This window comes from Miscanthus floridulus, chromosome 2 (assembly GCF_019320115.1).
Source record: "Miscanthus floridulus cultivar M001 chromosome 2, ASM1932011v1, whole genome shotgun sequence".
NCBI lineage: Eukaryota > Viridiplantae > Streptophyta > Magnoliopsida > Poales > Poaceae > Miscanthus > Miscanthus floridulus.
Genome location: NC_089581.1, coordinates 56,001,302 through 56,008,681, shown reverse-complemented (window position 1 = coordinate 56,008,681; position 7,380 = coordinate 56,001,302). Strand labels below are relative to the sequence as shown.

Below are 7,380 nucleotides of genomic sequence, written 5' to 3'. Positions count from 1 at the left end.
CTCCAGTAAGGTTCCAGAACGTGTTTTTCTTGACCGGACGCGTCCGATTGATGCTGACCGGACGCTGGTCAGAGTCCGGTCAGAGCTTAATGGCTCTCTCTAGCACAGTGACGGGTATAACTGACCGGAGCATCTGGTCACCCTGACCGGAGCGTCTGGTCATCCCGAAGAGTGCTGACTCAACCTTCAAACGTTATGTTTTGAATGAGGGGGTATAAATACTTACTCCACTCATCCAAGGGAGCTCTCTTGCCCATTTGTTCAGCTGAGAAACACCTTTGGAGTGCAAGGGAGAGCAAGAGCCAAGTGAGGTGATTGAGATTTGAGAATCCAAGATTAAAGACCTCATTAGTGCATAGAGTATAGCAAGTGTGCATCCACTCTTTTTATTAGGCTTGTCGTGGCCAAGTGAGAGTTTGTGCTCGTTACTCTTGGTGATCGCCATCACCCTAGACGGCTCGGTGGTGATCATCCGACGGAGCTTGTGGATGACCCAAGTCAAGTTATGAGCGGCTGTAGGCGATTCACCGCGACGGAGTGTCAAAGAATCAGTCCGTAGAGAGCACTTGATCCTTGCGCAGATCAAGAGGGAGCTACACCCTTATGTAGGTGCTCCAACGAGGACTAGTGGAGAGTGGCGACTCTCCGATACCTCAGAAAAACATCGCCGCGTTCCTTTTCCTCTCTTTACTTTGAGTATTTATATTTGAGCAATTCATTTCGTGTCTTTACATTCTTAGAATTACCATGCTAGAGTAGGATTGGAACCTAGGGTGCTAAACTTTTATGCATGAGAACAATATAAACATATTCTAGGCATAAGGGGTGAAGTGGGCAAGAGGGAGCTACACCCTTATGTAGGTGCTCCAACGAGGACTAGTGGAGAGTGGCGACTCTCCGATACCTCAGAAAAACATCGCCGCGTTCCTTTTCCTCTCTTTACTTTGAGTATTTATATTTGAGCAATTCATTTCGTGTCTTTACATTCTTAGAATTACCATGCTAGAGTAGGATTGGAACCTAGGGTGCTAAACTTTTATGCATGAGAACAATATAAACATATTCTAGGCATAAGGGGTGAAGTGGGTTAAGTGTAGAGCTTAATTATTACAAAAATTTAGAATTAGCCTAATTCACCCTCCTCTTGGACATCTTGATTCTTTCGCACATTTTTTTAGTTTCTAACTTACCCTTTTTTTAGTTGATTCGAATTCACAGTATTCACAATGAAGCCCTTACAGTATGCTTAGTCGCACTGAAACGATTATGGCCTCGTGCTCTCGTGTCTGATGTCGATTAAACTGCCATGTGCAAAATACCAACACTCATTTGGACGTATAAAGTTACTAGTTCTATTTGGTAATTTTATGCAGAACTTCGCAAAGATCACAGGTTATGCTGTCTCTTTCTGTAACTCATTCGTTTTCAACTTGCAGCGGAGCCTGTTCTTTTCACACTGCAGCTTCACAGGCACTGCTCTTAGGGTGACCAACGAGGCACTGACAGAAATATTTACAATCAATTAAAATGGAAAGCCTGACATTCATAAATCTAGTCATGCTAAAAAAAACTATTGTTCGCTTTGCTAGAAAGTCATGGCTAAAAGTACTGTTCGCTGATTTATTACGAGAAAAAAATACTATTCATTCGTTGAAATAGTACGCTGAAATAGTACGGCTCATAAGATAAGCCAACCGGGCCTAACATTTGTTTTGTTTTGTTGGACTTCGCTTCTTTGAATTAAACAGTTTTAGCAAGCGCTGTAATATTCGTCATGCTGAATTGCAATTTAGTATTGGGTAGACTTCCCTATTTGAAGCACAACTCAATAATACAGCGATCAGAATGAAAACGTGTGCGTACAACTGCCTTGTAGAAGAGAATGAAATTGTCATCAACAGATTCAGGTCCAACTGGAGTCTGCGTAAGCAGTTTCATCCTGGACTAACATTCTCGAGGGCACTAAAGTTCACAAGCAACAGCTACAATATGGATCCAACCACACATTGGATACCAAATTAGTTGCAAAACTTCTGTACAGATCAGTTACATCTTCTGCCAAGAAACAAGAAACAGAAAACCTTTTGAGTGCCGACATGTTTGGTATTCGCTGCAGTAAACTCAAGTATAAATCTATCCTGCGATTGTTAAACTCACTTTACCAGTGCACTGTACTGTAAACGTTTTGCTACCGTTGTTGGTGGTGTAAGTAATATTAGTAGCTTCAAACTGAACCCATGTGGTTCTTTGCAAGCTACTCCAGATCAGTGGTTCACATGCGGTGAGTGATGAAGAAGTTGAAGTCATGGTGCTGGACTCCAAGCTGCTTCAACCAGGAGTCTGCTGCGCAGAAGAGGACGTCCATCTTTCTGTGATCTCCTGTTATGGGGTTGGTCCAGAGGGAACCTTGTATCTTGTGTGCTGCGAGGCCAAATGGAGGCAGTGATACAGTGTTGCTCTTTTATCCATATGGCCATTTTGTTTGCCGTTGGCAACTGGATGGCAACAATCATTGGTCATGGTCTCAAGCCCGTGATCTGTAAGAAACATAACACATGTTACTGTGGTTTGAAAACAGTACTAAGGTCATCACTGGTGCAGCTGCAATTAAGGATATGATGCAATATCAAATAACTGCCGGAAAGTCAATGTCTTAACATGCAAAGCGCAGTCAAGTTCAAAGATCTGGCTTGATTTGGACTCTAATATCATTATTTGTTTTCTTAGGAAGGACAGCTGGTGAACCTAGGTGCTTTTGCACATATTGCAATCCAAGCAAGTTTTCTCCAAAGATGTGTCTATGAACAACTCTTCCTCCATGTTATAGCATACGTATTTTTAGTCTTCAAGGAACAACTGCATGTCTAAGAATAAATTCTAAAGTCACGGAACATGATAAGGCAGTCTCTTTCCTTCTCTTTACTGAGCAAAGAACTGCGGCCACCAACTTTTTGTTTAAGTGGTTTCCTTAACTATACACTTAAAAGCTAAGACATGAAGCCTTTTGAAACCAGCGTTGACAAACTGGATGCAAAATAGCAAACCCAACAAAGCCTTGAAGGAAACTCTCATACTCTTGTAAGCTAAGCCATCAATTGATTTAAGAATAGTGTGGCATACCAACTGGTATGCAGTGTAAAGCATATCTTTAAGTTATATAATATGAATCTTTCAAGATATAGAAACGTAACTGAAGCATCAGTTGCACCTTTTCCAAATATACAGTTCATTGTTTGAAAACTAAAGACCACTCAACCAACCAGTTACAAGAAGAGTGAGAAAGCAACAATTTAAATTCCTTTGTTCTGGTCTAGGCCACAAGATTGTCATTCCTCTTTCTTAGTGTACATTAAGAAATATATCGATGGCTCAGGGAAATCTTTTCTAAGGTACACAGACATTTCCTGGGAATGATAATAATGTTGCAATACATATCATGTGATTTGAGCTTGAACAAATGGTAACTTTTTCACTCATTAAGCCCTAATGTTTTATATGCAAATAAGTTCTACCTCACAACAGAACAGAAGTATTGGAAGACTAGATGTTTATTAGAATACTGCACTAGAGGAGAGGAGCTGTCATTATATCATGTAGTCATGCTCTTCAAGGTACAACCGAGTTTTAAATTTCAACCAATATGCCAACACAAATATCCTAAACATCGTACAAGGGAAATCAACTCAAGGCCCTAAAAATATGGAGATTGTTGATAACAATTTCAATGGTTATACAATGTCTGTGTGGCATTGGTACAGAAGCCTATAAGAATAATAATCAAATTATTGTGCCATAAGAATTTATCAAAATGGTAGAGTTTAGTGTCTGATACTCTGATGTGCAACAAACATGCCTGAAACAAAACAAGGAGGAAAACATACCTTGAAACGAGGAGGAAATGGTATGGTAAGTTAGGAAGCATGCAGATAAATCCTTCACGCTGCGCTGGTAAGGAATGTGGTATATAGGGTACCTAGTTAAAGTAGCAGACGTGAATGATAATGCTAACCGCTATTATCACTGAAAAGAAAATCAACCAAGGATCGATTTCTGAACCTAGAAATAACAGTTACTATTTAGAAACAAAAGATCATCGAAGCACTCAAATCTGTCATCAAACTGCTATAAGGCACAGGTTTAGTGCGGTATGCAACTGCTTCATTCAATCTATAAAACTATTTGCAACGAGGAAAGCTCAAGAAGTATGATCTTATTTACAAACCTACTACATAATATAACTATTTCATCAACTAATTTTTGTTCTTTCAGAAGAACATAAGCAGTGGGCATAAATTTGATCATACCAAGCAACTGACATCCAGCTAACAGGTGAAAGGTCATCACTCTTCAGTGACGTCAATCCAGGAAAGCCCTGGGATAGTTCATAAACCTAGAAAGGGCAATGATCATGTAAGAGAAGCGATCCATACCACAGTGGAAATAAGGTCAAAAAAATCACCTTGTCGATGAGCGGGACCCTTCCATAAGGTGAACCTACTTCAAAGAACTCAAAGTACAGGTGCCCTGGACGCTTCCTATTGGACCATAGCACATCACAGTTGAACAATGATTCATCAGAGGTCGAACTCCAGGATCTCGACATCTTCTCGTTGTCCTCATCATCACTCCAGAAATCCATGCCATTATCTTCACCAAAGCTCCTGCAGCAAACAGAGAACTGGATTGGCCTACAGCTCAAAATCACCATGAACTCGAAATCTCCCCCTAGTAAGGATCTTGCCCATACCTGGATGCAGTCAGGGCCTTGTTGGTGTATAGCTGCATCCCTGACAGGTATGGAACATAGTACTGAACTACCCTCTCCCCTCCTGGGAGCTGCACCGTAGCTCCGGCGCCGTACGCGCTCCACTCATAGTACTGTTCCCAGAGGTCGGCAAGATTGAAGTACTCGACGCTGTCCATCTCAGCGTGGTGCCAGGCATCGGTCGGCAATCGTCCATTCGTCTGGATCAAAACGAACGGCGACTCACTTTCAGATAGGATCCGTCACCCAAGAGCATTAATGGAACAGTTGAAGTTGAAGAGCAGACGAAATTGACACAAGGAAACCGAATTCAAGATTGTTCTCCAGCTAGTAAGACTTGGTATCGTGCAAACAATCCTCCAAATAATTAAGGAAAAAAAAGAGTACTAGCGACGCAGAACGATGCAATTGGACATTTACCGTCAGAAAACGCAGAACGATGTATCAGTAAAACAGATGAGCCGTAATAAAACGAGTAAAAGAAAGCCCATATTTTCCACCCCACCACACTAGGCGGTGCAGGCAGAGAAAGGAGTAAATGACAAATCCGAAACGCCCAGGACGCCGCAGATCGACGGCGACCATGCCAAGCCCCGGCCAGAAAGCAGAAAGAACACCGAAGGCGAGAAGTTAACGGGGGGCAGTTGCGTCACCTTGGGGAGAATGTGCGTCTCCACGGTGGGGGTGATGCAGTCCAAGAAGCACTGCAGGTTGGACGGCGGCATCCCCTCCTCCACCCACTGCCCGCCCATGCGCCCCCTCCTTTCCCTTCCCTTCCCTCCTCCTCGACTCTCCACACGGCCCTCGTCTCTGCAGTCACAACCCCACAACAATCCGCGGCGCACCAAATCGCTCAAGGCAAACCAAGAAACCGAACCGGCGGCAGCAGCAGTAGGGAATCCAACCGAATCCTCCGGCACTCTGCGCCTCTCTGCAAGAACCGAAACCGTGCCGCTGGGAAGATTGAAGCGCGGAGGAGGAAGACTGGAAGAGGAGGGGACTTTATTCGAGCTGCGGAGGAAGGGAGGGAGCCGGAGGAAGGGAGGAGCAGCGGGGGGCGATATGAAACCGGTTTCGGTTTGCTTTGCTTCGCTGTGTGTCCTTCTCTTCTCTCGCTTTGCCTTGTCGGACTCCAAACCAAACGCCGCCCGTGATATCATCCACCCCACGTCACGCAGGAGTACCTGGGGAAGGGAAAGGGAGGCCCATTCCGTGGGCTGCCTGGACCCGGTAGTCCGCCCAAAGACCCGGTACGGTTTCTTGCGCGGTTTGGGTAGTGTGTTATTTAAGTAAGCTAGGAGTATATATATATGTCTATTTTAGAGGTTATTAAACCTACATGAGTTGTGACTTGTAAGCATGGAATGTCCATAAATGATTTCTTTCGAGGTTTACTCTTATCCTCTGCGCATTTATTCAAACCATAATAGAACCGTTCTGAATTTAATAGTGTCGTTTCCAAAAAAAATTCCCTTACTTGATTTGAGCATGTTTTGGAAAATTTTGCTTAGGTATTTCCCTAATTGTACGTATCAGGAACTAGAAGTTGATACGGTATGCTACTGTTTTTAGGAAATTTACGAATAATAATTCAAGTGTGAAATTTACGAACAATAATTCAAGTGCATGCTGATGTGATGAGCATATGTAATCGTCCGTGTGAGCGTTTCTTTCCTATATAATTACAAAAGTGATGTTTATTGTCTTTTTTCAAGAATAAGACTGTTCGTTGTTGGTTTCTGGACTGATAAACCTGACGGGTGCTTGTTTGTTGTGAGAGAAAAATACTGTTGGCTAACTGATAAGCCCTGACTGAAATCAACAAGCGAACAGGCTGAATGGTCAGTATGGTGGCCACACAAGACACTCTTATGTCTTTTCGGTTGATCTGTATAGGAGTGTAACTTTGTACCTGTGGATGTATAGAAGAGGCAAATCATTTTCACAAGGAAAACGTGTGGCTAGGCAAAATGCACAAGCAAACTAAAAACAAAGTGTCAGATTCATAAACTCGGGGTCCCTAATGGATCCACTTTCTAGCAAAAGCTCGGTCCAACAGACGGTATTACAAACGATACGTAACTCCTGGGCCGGCCCAGATATCTAACGACAGGCCGGAAGAGCGATCCAGTCTCCGACCGGAAGACCTGGTCAAGGAGGGGACGACGCTCGCTTCCGACTCCGACCCGCTTTTCCGACCGGAAGGCCTGACCAAGGAGGGGACGACGCTCACTTTCGACTCCAAGCCGCTTTTCCGACCGGAAGGCCTGGCCAAGGAGGGGACGACGCTCGCTTCCGACTCCGACCCGCTTCTTCGATCGGGAATACACCGAACCTCTGCTTATGGCTCTTCTACCGACCGACGCGGTCGGAGCCAACTGGGAACGACGGCCAGTGGACGCCCGCTCGGTGAGGACCCAAGAAATCAGGCGGAGCAGATAAGGTAAGGCGCTCAAGTCAACCGCAATACCGAGGACCGTACCCTGCACACCTATAGGACAGTACTGTCAGGCCATACCAGAAGGGTACTTTGCAGCCTTCCAGACATGTCAGAACACAAACAATATTGTAGACGTCGATATTTATCCTACAGTATAGTAGACGCCGACATTTGC

The 7,380-nt window shown here is 44.0% G+C and overlaps 1 pseudogene; it reads right to left on the bottom strand.

The window, feature by feature from the left end:
• Positions 1–1,842: 1,842 nt before the first annotated feature.
• LOC136538861 (uncharacterized) lies at positions 1,843–5,999 on the bottom strand (annotated as a pseudogene).
• Positions 6,000–7,380: the final 1,381 nt, after the last annotated feature.